The sequence below is a fragment of the Trichosurus vulpecula genome, chromosome 4 (genome assembly GCF_011100635.1).
Source record: "Trichosurus vulpecula isolate mTriVul1 chromosome 4, mTriVul1.pri, whole genome shotgun sequence".
Taxonomy (NCBI): domain Eukaryota; kingdom Metazoa; phylum Chordata; class Mammalia; order Diprotodontia; family Phalangeridae; genus Trichosurus; species Trichosurus vulpecula.
Genome location: NC_050576.1, coordinates 245,181,970 through 245,195,590, shown reverse-complemented (window position 1 = coordinate 245,195,590; position 13,621 = coordinate 245,181,970). Strand labels below are relative to the sequence as shown.

Sequence of the window (13,621 nt, the reverse complement as noted above, 5' to 3'; positions counted from 1 at the left end):
AAATAAAATAGTTGGTGGTTTCTGGAAGCTTGTGATAAGACCTAAAGAAAGTCAAAGGGCTTCCTGATGCCATAGGAATGTATAAGGATCAAGGGGAAAGGAGATCATAACATAGCGCCTAAGAGGACCATGAAAAATCCATCACTCGATGCTATCAGGTGATTGAAGAAGTAGTAAAGTGCCTCTCCAGGGCAGCTTGGTGGCACAGTGGATAGATTGCCAAGCATGGAGTCAGGAAGACCTGTGTTCAAATCCACCTCCAGATACTCACTAGCTGTGTGAACCTGGACAAGTCACTTAACCTTGTTTGCCTCAATATCCTCATCTGTAAATGAGCTGGAGAAGGAAATGGAAAACCAGTCTTTTCTTTGCCAAGAAAACCCCAAATGGGGTCATGAAGAGTTGGACACAACTTAACAACAAAGGAGCCTCTCCAAGGTGTTTGTAGTTCCTTGGGAAATCAAGAAAACTTTAGTGGGTGAGGCCAACTTGGCACTCTTCCCCTCACTGCTCCTACTCTTAAACACATACACACATGTTCATGTGTGCACATACACATATATGTGGTTACACATTCTATTTTACATATGGAATTAATGAATTTAAAGAGCTTCAAAATGGTGGCTTTGATATATGGATGAAATCATTGTGTGTATAGCTACAAACATATAGAGTAATAGATTGATTAGAATGAGGTCTTCTCTTTGGCATTAGAATCCTTTTCAAGGTGACTACACTTACCTTTCAAGCCTGCTTACACATCACTTCCCTTCCCACACTCTACAGTCCAACCAGACTGGCCTTCTTGATGGACCCCACATCTGTCCTCCTCCCATCCCTGGACCTTTATGTTGCCCACTCACGTCCAGAGTTTACTCTCTGCTCACCCTTTCTTCTTAAAGTCCCTTGTTTCCTTCAAAGCCCAGCTGAAGAACCACCTTTTACACAATGCTTTTCATTATCCTTTCATCTACTAGAGCCTCCCCCTCCCATGACCTTGTATTCTCTGTAGAAAGATAAATATAGATGCATGTGCGTAGACACACATAATACATAATATGTACACGTGTATCCATGCATGTAGACATGTCATATTAGTTACAGATTACATTTATATATTATATTTTACACATGCATATATTCGAAAAAACAGCACTCTATATATGTATGTATGTTGCACAATGTCTGGCACATAGTAAGCACTGAATAATGCCTTTTCATTCAATCATAATAAATTCTGAAATTCACATACATGTACGTGAGTATCTGCCCCATGTGCTAAGCTTTGTGCTGGGATGCAGTGACAAAGATGAACCTGACCCTTCTCTCAAGTTATCTAAATTGTATAGGAGAGATATACCCTAGAACAGATCTGTGTACGCACATATTTGTACACACGGCTATATGGGTTGTGTCAGATAGCTTGGCAGGGAGAGACAGTCAGATGGATAGGCAGGTAGGTAGGTAAATGTTAGATAGACAAATGGACAGATAGGTAGAGAGACGTGCCTGCTCTTTATGAGTCTATTAAAAATATAGTCAATTTCATTCTTTATTTGTTATTTGGTGCTTATCATGTTCAGCCCATTCCAGTTCTTTTCTCAAAGAATTTATAGACAATAGTAATGCCTGTGCATAAGCGTAACAGCTAGCATTTATAGGCCGTTTAAGGTTTGTAGAATGCCTTACATACGCTATCTCATTTGATCTTTACAATGACCCAGTGAGACAGATGCCAGCTTATCCTTCTTTTTAGAAAAGCAAACTGAGACTGAGTGACTTGCCCAACGTCACATCGTGAGGAAGCGTCAGAGGCCGAATCCAAACTTGGGTCTGTGAGATTCTTAATGCGGTCAGCCCCCGGCCCGCATACCCCCGGCTTCCACAGATACAGAGGCATGAGGGGCCTGTTCAGTCTTTGCATCTTTAGCCTCTCACACTCCTTCTTCTGGAGCCCTATTTTCCCATATTTTCCTTTCTGTCCTCCCTGTTTTCCCCCTTTGCCTTGAAGTCCCTAAGGATCAGAGCTCTTGTGGACTTGACCTGGATGGATTCATTAAGTTCTTCAAGAAATTTTCCTCCCACTTCATCCTTAGCAAGTGACATTGTTAAATCATTTATCCATGTCTTCACAGCGGTCTTTTTGGCGAATGCCAAAAGAGAGAAGGCAGGACAACGTTGATACTGTAATACATGATTGTTATGGTGGCCAGGTGATGTAGGATATAGGGTTCTGCGCCTCGAGTCAGGAAGACTTGAGTTCAAATCTGGCCTCAGATTTGCTGTGTGACCTTGGGAAAATAACATAATCTCTTTGTCTCAGTTTCCTTAACAGTAAGTTGGGGGTAGTAACAGCATCTACCTGGCAGGGTTGCTATGAGGGTCAAAGGAGATAATATCTGTAAAGCACTTAGCATACTGCCTGGCACATAGTAGGTGTTGTATAAATACTGGCTATAGTGATCTGTGATGACTAAATATCCCATGAAATAACGTTTCTTGTTACCTTTGGGCACCTGATAAAACCCACTCTGCCAACCCTCCAAGGACGCCTGGAAGCCCTCCTTCCATTTAGCTACAATTTCCTTTTGGCTTCTTGGGTTTGTTTTTAATTACAAGAACACCTCTCACTTGGATTATTGCACCGGCTCCCTAATTTGTCCCCAGCTCCATCTCTCTCCTGACCCCAAGCCATTCTCCACTCACTGCCAAGGCCATTTTCTTCAGGCATGGCTCTGTCCACGTCACTGCCTCACTCATGAGACTCCAGGGGCTCCCCACCTTTAGAATCAAATATAAAGCCCTCTGTTTGGCATTTCGGAGCATTCATCATCTTGCCCCTTCCTGCCTTTCCAGAATTTACATGCGCTATTTCCCTCTAGGAACTCTGTGGTCCAGAGATACTGGCCTAGTTCCTGTTCCTCACAATGAAATTCTCTTGCATGTCCACTAGCTGTCTGTCACCCATTCTCACAATGCTCTCTTTCTTCCTTCTTGCCTTCTTTTAAGACCCAGCTCAAACGCTACCTCTTTCGTACGAAGTCTTCCCAAGTCTCTGTTCCTCCTTTTCTTCTGTATGTGTCTTGTACAGACGTATTTTTTTTTTAGATTTTGTCTCCCTCATTAGAATGGAAGGTTCTTGAGGGCAGGGACTGCTTTTGCTTTTCTTTTGTATCTCTTTGCTCAGCACACTTTTTGGCACATTAGAAGCACAGCTAGTAAGGGTCTAAGGCTGGAAATGAGCCAAGCTCTCTCTGACTCCAAGCCTAGCACTCTACAGTCTACACAAAACTTTCATTCTCACTCCCTTTCCAGCAGAGTAGAATGGGAGGAGAGTGAGCTAGATTTCCTTTGGGACATTGCAAAGATCCTTTGTTTATCCCCAAGTTTCCCATGTAAGCAACGACTCAATACTGTTATTATGTGGCAGTTAGACATAGAGCACAGTAATTTGGAAGAATTGAAAATGAATCATATACACTTGCAATTGAAGAGGCAGATGGTGGGTGTGAGTAGGGTGAAACATGTAACCAGTGAGGAGCTCTGAACAGGAGTATAAGATGTCATCGAGGAACTGTATTAGAGAAAGAAAGGATAGACAGGTCACATACACGTCAAGAACAAGTGATTTCAGGTGGACAGCCAGGGTCCTTCATTGGAAACTAGAAGAAATTAAGGAAAGCCTTCAACACATTTCCTTTAGTGAAATTTTGGGAGTACTTAGGCAGATGTTTCATGGGTTGGGCAAGCATGGTTGCATTGTCATCTACACAATTGGAAGGACATTCCAAATAATGTCATAGATCCATTGGAGTATTTTAATGTTTTTATACTCTTGTGTGTATATGTGCATGTGTACACACAAGCACACTTCTATGTACATAAATGTGTGAATATATATAAATATATACATTTTGGGGGTTGTGTTGTTTTGGTTATATCCAACTCTTTGTGACCCCATTTGGGGTTTTCTTGGCACAGGTACTGGAGTGGTTCAGCATTTCCTTCTCCAGCTCAATTTACAGATGAGGAAACTGAGGCAAATGGGGTTAAGTGATGTGCCCAAGATCTGCATCTGAATCCAGATTTGAACTCAGAAAGATAAGTCTTTCTGACTTAAGACCCAGTGCTCTATCCGCTGTGCCACCTAGTACCCAAATATATGCATACGTGTGTATATGCACATACAGGTATAATACATATATGTGCATATAAATGTGTGTGATAATCATGCATGTATACATATGTGTTTATGTGCAATACACATAATATGTATAATACAGTTTTTGTTTTTAACCGGAACTATGCTTTCATCACCATGGAAGGCTTCCATTGAGGACTTCCTTGTCCTTTCTCAATGCAAATCTGCCCCTGCTCTCCAGCCTAGAGAGATGCCTTGAGACTGAGAGACAAAAAGACTTGTCCACAGTCCAACAGTGTCATAGACAGGACTTGAAACCAGATCTTCATGACTTGGTGGCCAGCTCCGTGTGAAGTACGTGGTGCAGTGGTTATCTAAGATCAGTGAAATCTTCCTTCTTATTTAAGATGCTTCCTCTGCTGCCCGAGAAGGGACCCTGCCACTTGCTGGACAGCCTAATACCCCTGGGCATATGACTTTCTCTCCATACCTGTAAGGAGCATGTTATGGTCTCCTTTCATCTTGATGCTTACAAATTCTCCTTGAAGTAGACATTTTAAAAAGTCATTTCTTGTTCCTGGAACTCAGTTTTCCAGATTTTGTCAAAGTCCAGTTGATAACACAGGCTTTATCGTCCCCTGCCCTGACTGCTCCTCTGCCCTCCATGCCCAAAGCGCATGGTGCCCTTTATTATTTATTGACCTTAAAAATCAATAAGCAACATTGCCCAGCCCACCTCCTCCTGAACAGCCCACAACTTTGAAATAGATCAGAGGAGTTGAAATCAAGATCTGACCTGTGAGCTTTCTTTCATGTGTAAGAAATCCCAGACTGGCTTTACTATTGACTTCTGCTTCCTACTACGGTCATCCAAATGTGCCGTTTTGCACTTTATTGGCATCTTTTTTTACTAAGTTAGAATTGGAATCCCCAAGGTGTGGATTTCACCTATGATTTCATTGGTATAGGTAACTCCCTAAGGAAGAAGTTACATCCTATTGATGCAAGTCAGTCCCTTCTCTGCCTTAGAGTTGCTTGGAACACTGAGAGATTAAGTTATTTTCCAGGGTCATACAACCAGTATGTCTCCAAGGTGGGATTTCAACCCAAGTCTTGATGAGTCAGCCAGGTGACAAAGATGAAATGCATCCAAAAGACCAAAGGTCAAATCCTAAGGTAGTTACTTACTAGCTATAGTGCCCCAAGCAAGTCACTTAACTAGGGGACTTGGTGGTCCAGACAGTGTTCTAGAGAACCAAATAAACTCCAAATCAAAAATGGATGGAGCTTGAAACACAACATTTATCCTTATTCTGAGCTCCAGTCTCATGCCTCAGTGTCTCAACATGCATGTCCCACTGAATTCAACACAGCTCAAGCATGTTACTATCAACCAAGCTTAGGATCTTTCTCCCCCTAAGTCTGCCTCCACCCTCTGCATTTATTATTTCTGATAAACATTTTATCCATCCTGAGCCTCGGTTTCCTCATCCATACAATGAGAAGGTTGGATTAGGTGAACTCTGAAGTGCGTTTGAGTTCTATGTCTTTGATCCTCAGACTGTGTCTCCCGTGCTCATAATTTTACAGTTAACTTCAAAACAGCTAGATGGTACAATGGATTGAGTTCTGGGTCTGAAGTTAGGAAGAACTGAGTTCAGATCTGGTCCCAGACACTTCACAGCTGGAAAACCTGAGCAAGTCACTTAACTTCTGTCCACCCCAGTTTCCTCAGCTGTAAAATGGGGGTGATAACAATAGCCCCTACCTTGCAGGGTTGTTAAGGGGAATGAGCTAATATTTATAAAGCACGGTGCCTGGCACACAGTAGGTGCTGAATAAATGCTTGTTTTCTTCCTTCTAAATCATCTTTCTTCTTTCTAACCTCTCATAGCCAATCAGTTACCATGTCTTCTCCATTCTACCTCCACAGCATCCTCATTACCCCACCTATCTTTATTTCTACTGCCATCACCCTAGTGCAGACTCTCATTATTGGCTCCCACACCAGAATATTGTAGTAGGCTTCCAATATGTATTCTGCCCTTCTCACACCAATCCATCTTTCATATCTCTGTCAGACTAATCTTTCTTGGGCATCAACCTTGTCATATCTCTCTGCTGATTTTAAGCAAGAAAATCTTCCATTGTTTTCTCTTATTACCATTTAAAGTTGAAAGGCCTTTGCTCAGAACCCAGATCTAGTATAGAATTTTTTTTTAAAACATCGAGGGAGTTATCCCTCCAGAATCAGCTGCCACCCTATCTTTCTGACTTCCTATCCTATTATTTCTTTTTTTTTTTGCATTCTGTGCTAGCCACCGTGGACTCCTCTGCTCCTTAGAGCATTCCCTGAACTTACCATCTCTATCCCTTTGTTCACACTGATCCCGATACCTAGTATATCCCTTGATTAATACTTCAGTGATTGCCTGTAGGATCAAAAAGAAACTCCTTTTGTTGGCATGAAAGCCCTTCATATCTTTCCAGTCTTTTTACACCTTTCTCCTCTCCACATACTACATTGTCCAGACACATTGCCGTTATTCTGCACATCTCCCAAATCCATTACTTTGCGTTAATTCCCTATACCTGGAATACCCACCGTCCTCACCTCTTCCTCTTCAAATCCTTGCCTTCTTTCAGTACTTCTGTAGGATACCTTTGCCAGTCCCAGGCCTCTCCCCCTCTACCTCCCCACACCACACACACACACCCTTACTGGAGCCTACCCTTCTAAACTTCCCTTTCTTTTGCTCTTGTTTGTATTTCTATACATCTTGTCTCTCTCATTAGAATATAAGCTCCTGGAGAGTAGGGCAGATTTAAGTGACTTGCTTGGGTCACTATAGCTAGTAAATAACTACCTTAGGATTTGCACTTCACAAGGTACCAGACACATGCACATGTAAAGTGTTTAATGCTTGTTGACTAAATGATTGATTCATCTATTAATTTCTACCCATCCTTTGAAGCCTATCTCAAGTGGCACCTCTTTTTTGATGCCATCCTTTATCACACCAGCAGTAATAATCTTCCCCTTCAGACCTCAAAGAGCATTTTAATTTGCTCATATCACATGATATTGCATATTATACTTATCTGTGTTTGCATCTTATTCCTTTCATAACCTCTTAAAACCCTATGAGGACAAAGGCCTTATGTGCCATCTAAGCTTTGTCATTTGTCTGGGGTCTACATACAGTAGGTGCTTAATGAATGCTTGTTTAATTTTTTGATTGAATTGAAGTGGTTAAAATGTGTACAGATCCATTCCTGGCTTCACACTCCAAGTTTCTCTTCAACTCCCATTTTGAAAGCATGGCCATGCCATCTTAGCACAAAGTAGAGTAGTCTTCTGGCTCTGCCGCAGCCCATCAGTCCCCAGAAACAGTCAAATTCAGCCATTCGGGCCCAGAAATCAACGTTGGGGACTTCAGCTTCCTTTTTGACTCTCTGTGTGCTTCTGAAGAATTGAATAATTCCCACTTCACCTTAGGTGTCAACTTAGTGCAATCACGTTCCTGATGCCAAAGATCAGGATGAGAAATGAGAAGTTTAGCTGGGCATTAATATGTTTTCAGATCTCCAGGTGTTCGGACTCAGCTGGATGTGCTGAGTACATTGGTCATTAGGCATTTCTCAGAATCTTCCGGAAGGTGCTCACAGGTGGGCCATCCACCTCAGGGACACTTTGCAAAGGGCAAAAAGGAAATTATCCCATACAATATTACACAAGAAGATGGGTACAAATACTCTCTTCTTAAAAGGATCATAAAAGGTTGCTTTTACTTGAATTTTTTTTAAAAAACCCTAGATGAAGATCCATATTTGCTAAATGCTTTCCACTTTCAGAAACTAAAATAACCATCTATTAATGGAAGTCTCTCCACCCGCTAGCTCTGGTGGTGAGAACACGGTGCTAATGAGGCCAAGGTCAGGGAAACAGCTCTCCTGGGGACCAATTAGCATCGCACATAAACCATTTGTGTTCCTGATCACAACTTCCCCGCCTTTGCTAGACAGACTTCTTGCTAATAACATGTGCCTCTCCATTCCCACTGCTGCCACCTTTGTCCAGGTCCTCATTATCTCACTCTTGGATTACTGCAAAAGCCTCCTAACTAGTCCCCTTGACTTCAGCCTCTTTCACCTTCTGCACACCCCAGCACCTGTTCCACTCCACGGACATTAAGTATGAACATACCATGGACAAGGCACTCTGTTAGGCACTGGGGGTATTCTAATCCTCCAAAGGATCTTTCATTTCATAAACAGTGTCTGGCACACAAATGGTAATTAATTAATGCTTGTTAATTAGTTGGTTAATTGACATGAGTCCTTCTAATGACAGAGCTCATAATCCATCCATATTTGCCTATATTGCTACACTCTCTTACATGTCGCCCCCATAAGTCCACCATGGGTGGGGCCACCCAATGTCCTGAGTACCATCCTCTCATTTTCTTGGCATTGTATGGGTAGCAGCAAAGCACATGAGTTCATCATCAGTTCTCCCTCCCTCTGAGTATATCATTGGCTCATTCTTTGTCCCAGTCACATGTTTATCCAGTGGCCTCCTTGATTCCCTTTCTTCATAATTCCATATTTGTAATTTATCTCACTGGGGATCCTGAAATGAAAAGTGACATAAACTCTGCCCTCAAGGAGCTACAGTCTAATGGGAGAAATACAACAGTCAGGAATCTATAATGATTTTTTTCCCAGAAGAAAAGGAATATACCCACATTCTTCCAGATATGTGTGTCCTCCAACACTGATAGCCTTCCAGTAGAGACCAAATAACCACTTACTGGAATCTTTTCCAGCTTCAAGATTTTAACCATTTTGAACAAGGAAGTGACCTGGTTAGACCTGTGTATTAGGAAGATTATTTGGCAAGTTTTATAAGGAACAGTAAGACCCTGCTGGTATTCAAATTCAGGTTCTCTGGAAATGCAATGTCTGGAGTCCAGAGTGCTAACTCTGACACACACCACAGTGAAAGTATCATGGCATAAGCGGTAGAGTACTGACCTTGGTGTCAGGAATACCTAGATTCACAGCTATCCACTGGTCTAACCATGTGACTCCGGGACAAATCACCTAACCTTTTTGTGCCTCAGTCTACCCCCTAGGACCTATCTATTAAGTCACAGGTAGGTTGTGATCTGCTTTGGTGGAGGGACTGGAAATTCCTTACACTAATAACATCACAGCTTTCATATATTTACATGAAAGATGTAGGTGGAACAGCATAGACTGGAATGAGGGACACCCAATAGGATACTCTTGACTGGAGCAAGAGATGTTTTGAAGGTAGAATTGATAAAGCTTGCCAATTTACATCCAAATAGATGTAGTTAGGGAAAGTTAGGGAAAGTAAAAATAGGATTCTAAGATTGGGGGGAGGGGCAGGGTCAAGGGGACTAGTTAGGAGGCTTTTGCAGTAATCCAAGAGTGAGATAATGAGGACCTGGACAAAGGTGGCAGCAGTGGGGATGGAGAGGCACATGTTATTAGCAAGAAGTCTGTCTAGCAAAGAGGGGGCAAATTGTGATCAGAAATACAAATGTTTTGTGTGTGATGCTAAGGTTGGTGGACAGCCAGAGAGGATGCCCGGAGATAAGAGTTGGAGTGTCTTCTTCAAGGAACAGACAAGAGGCCATTGTCCCTAGATCAAAGGATATGTGTCAGGTGTAGAGTAAGAGAAGACTAGAATGGTGGGAGGGGGCTAGATTATGAAGGTATTTGAATGACAGAGAGTTTAGTATTTGTTCCTGTAGGCAATAGAGAACCTCTGGAACCACTGGAGTTTATTGACTGAGGATGGGGAGGAGATGACATGATCAGACCTGCACTTTAAGACAATCACTTGGAGTGAGAATAGGGCAGACCCACCACCTGGTTATTGCAATAGTCAAAGTATGAGATCATGAGAATCTGTACCAGAATTGGGCAGTGTCAGAGTAGAAAAGGGGGCATATTTGAGAAATGTTACAGAGGTGAAATCCACAGGCTTTGGCAACAGCTTGGATATGGGGGATGGGAGATAGTAAGGAATCCAAAATGACTCCTAAGTTGGTAGCCAGAGGAATGAGAGGATGGCAATGGCCTGAATAGGAAAGATAGGAGGAGGGGAGGGTTTAGGGGAAAACATAACGAGTTTAGATTTTGGACATATTGAGTGCCAACTGGTCATGCAGTTTGAGATGTCTGAAAGGCAGCTGGAGATGGAAGGTTAGAGGTAAGCAGAGAGACTGAGGCAGGAAAGGTAGATTTGAGAATCATCAGCATAGTGGTGGTGGTTAAATCCATGGAGCTGATGAGATCACTAAATGAAGTAGTATAGACATAGAAAAGAAGAGGACCCGGGACAGAACTTTGTGGGGACACTTGTGGTGGTGGGCATGACCTGGATAAGGATCCAGGAAAAAAGACAGAGGACAAGCAGTCTGTTAGGTAGGAGACAAACCAGGAGACAGTGGTCCTAAAAACTCAGAAAGAAGAGAATATCAAGGAGAAGAGGGTGATCAGTAGTGTCAAAGGCTGCAGAGAGGTTGAGCAGAATGGGGATTGAGAAAAGGCCATTGGTTTTGGCAGCTGAGAAATTGTTGTTAACTTTAGAAAGAGCGCTTTTGTTAGGATGATAAGGTTGGAAGACGCATTGTAAGAGGTTAAGAAGGGAGTAAAAGGAGAAAAAGTGGAGGCACCTAGTGTAGGTGTGTAGATGGAGTCTAGCCACAAATGCAGAAGAGATATAGGATGATAGTGGAGATGGAAGGTTGAGTGAAGGTTTTTTTTCAGGCTGAGGGAGACAGGGCCGTGTTTGTAGGCTGTAGGGAATGAACCAGTCATCAGAGAGATAGAAATAGGTGACACTGGGGATGAAAGAGGGGGCGATCTATTAGAGGGAAGGAATAGGATCACTTGTATAGTGTTAGCCTTGGGAAGAATTAAGTCTGCCTCATCACATGAGATAGGTAAAGGAGGAGAGAGGGGCAGAAGGCACTTGAGTGATAGGAGATGAGAAAGAGGAGAAAAGAGGGGACTCATGGTGAATGACCTCACTATTATGTATAAAATATTAAGCAAGGTTCTCAGCTGAGAAAGTGGGAGGAGAGGAGGGAAGGAATTGAGGAGGAGAGGAGGATTTGAGGAGGGAAGAAAGGATTTGAAAAACCCATTGTGGAGAGTGGGATAGTGAGGGAAGGCATAGAAAAATTACAAAATAGAAGCGTCTCTGTCTGCCATTTAAGAACATTCAAAACCCTTCAAAAACTTGGTAGGCTCCAGCCTACCTTTTAACCCTGATTTCATGCCTCCCTTTCACGGACCCTATGTTTCAGCCAAACAAGAATGTCACCTCTTCTCTGAACTAGGCATTCCTTCTCTTGCCTTTGTGTGTGCCCTGCCCTCAAATACACTCCTTCCTCTTGTTACCTTTCATTATTTTTGCCCTCCTTCAAGGTTCCACCTCTTCTACAAAGGCCTTTCTCTTCCTCTTAGCTGTCAGTACTCTCCAAGATTTCCATCATGCTGTGTACACATTGGTTTTCATGTACCTCCCCAGTACAATATTAGCACCTTGAGGGCTGGGAATGTTTTGTTCTTGTATGTGTATCCTATGTGTCTAGCACATAACTGACACTTAAAAATGTTCACTGAGCCAGAGAAATGACTTGGTCCTTTTGATAGAACTAAATAATATTTTAGTAGGGAGACTTTTCAGCTATGACTCATTCACATAGATGTATTTCAACTTAATATCTCGTTCTCTTGACTTTTCAGTATCCTTCTCATAATAGAACAAGTATAGGAAATTCTACTGCAAGAATAGAAATTTTTTGAAAACATCGAGGGAGTTATGTTGGCTTGACTGACCTTCTGCAGAAGTACTGTTACAGGGCATTCCTAGGACTGGCCTCTTCCTGCCCACCCACTAATTTGATTACTCTCCTACAAATTCCTGATGAGCTCTGTATTAGAGAAAAATGACAACATGAGACCAAGAGAAAGATAAGGACTGGGTAGTTATACCAGAAAAGTGTGTGGGGGGTGGTTCTTGAAAGGAAGAGATTTATTGGACAATCGGGTTTCTTTGAAAAGGATGTTTCTTAGACTAATGGTATAAATAGTGAGTATTAGAAGGATTTGCCTTGGAATTCTGTAGATCGGGAGTTTCTTTAGGAGAATGAGATAGTAAGGTTTGGTACCAATAAAAGATCCAGAGAGTGCCCTCAGGAAACAACTGTGGCTTGTTCTCTGATGACTGAGAATATTAATGCTAAGTTGCTTCCCCTTGAAGAGAAGTGGGATTAAATTGCATATTCTCACAAGAGGGCAGCTTCCCTAGCAAAAGTGAAGGAGTGAATGGGTATTAGAGCTTGGAGGGATGAGGCAGTGCGAAATAATCAAAAAGCCACTGGATTTCAAGTCAGAAGACCTGGATTCTAATGCCACCTTTGCCACTTCCTACCTGTGTGACCTTGGGAAAGTCATTTTAATTCTAAGCCTCATTTTCCTCATCTTCAAAAAGAGAGGGTTGGGATAGATTGTCTCTAAGGTCCCTTAGAGCCCCATATCTGTGACCCTGGGACCTTTCTGGGACTCTAGTCTCTCATATGCAAAATGGGAGAGTTATACTGAATCACTTCTGAGGTTCTTTCAAGCTTTAGACTTGTGACATCATTAGAATTTGAAGCAAGCCAGCCCCTTGGCAATCATAGGATCGATGAAATAAGGATCAGAAAAAAATACATTTGTTATCTCAGTAGCGTGTTTTTAATCTATTGATTTCATGCAATAAATGTATTCTAAGCTAATTTTTAAATGAGGCTGAAGGGTATAAAGTGCTAAACTTAGAGGGAGGAAGATGTGGGTTCTAATTTTACCTCTGACACTGGCCGAGTGACCCTGAACAGGTAACTTAACCATTCTGAACCTTGAATAATTGCTTAAGACTATAAATTTAAAAGGGGCAGGTAGGTGGTGCAGGGGATAGAGCACTGGGCCTGGTGTCAAGAAGACTCATCTTCCTAATTTCAAATCTGGCCTCAGACACTTACTAGTTATGTGACCCTAGGCAAGTCACTTAAGTCACTCTGGCTTCTTCAGTTTCCTCATCTGTAAAAATGAGCTGGAGGAGAAAGGGTCAAACCACTCCAGTATCTTTGCCAAAAAAAAAATTTCCAAATTGGGTAATGAAGAGTCAGACATGATCGGAATGACTGAACAAGAAAAAAGTTTAAAAAGGGATGCAGTCTGCATTTGGGAAAAGTTGATTAGATAAAACCAAAGGTATATTGACCATTATGGCTGATCTACAGCCATCACAGGTCAGAGCCATGGTCTGTCAGGATGGGATAGCCAGGTTCATTTAGTAGACATGCCTATTTTCCTTCCTTTTGCCACCTCAATACTACGAGTCAGAGAATGTGGCTTTTCCTTTCTCCCGGTACCAACTTCAGAGTCCTGTAA

At 42.2% G+C, this 13,621-nt stretch overlaps 1 protein-coding gene across 4 annotated transcripts in view; it reads left to right on the top strand.

Moving 5' to 3' along the window:
* TNIK (TRAF2 and NCK interacting kinase) overlaps positions 1-13,621 on the top strand; it is a 436,634-nt gene that overhangs the window by 361,746 nt on the left and 61,267 nt on the right. The window lies entirely within an intron of this gene.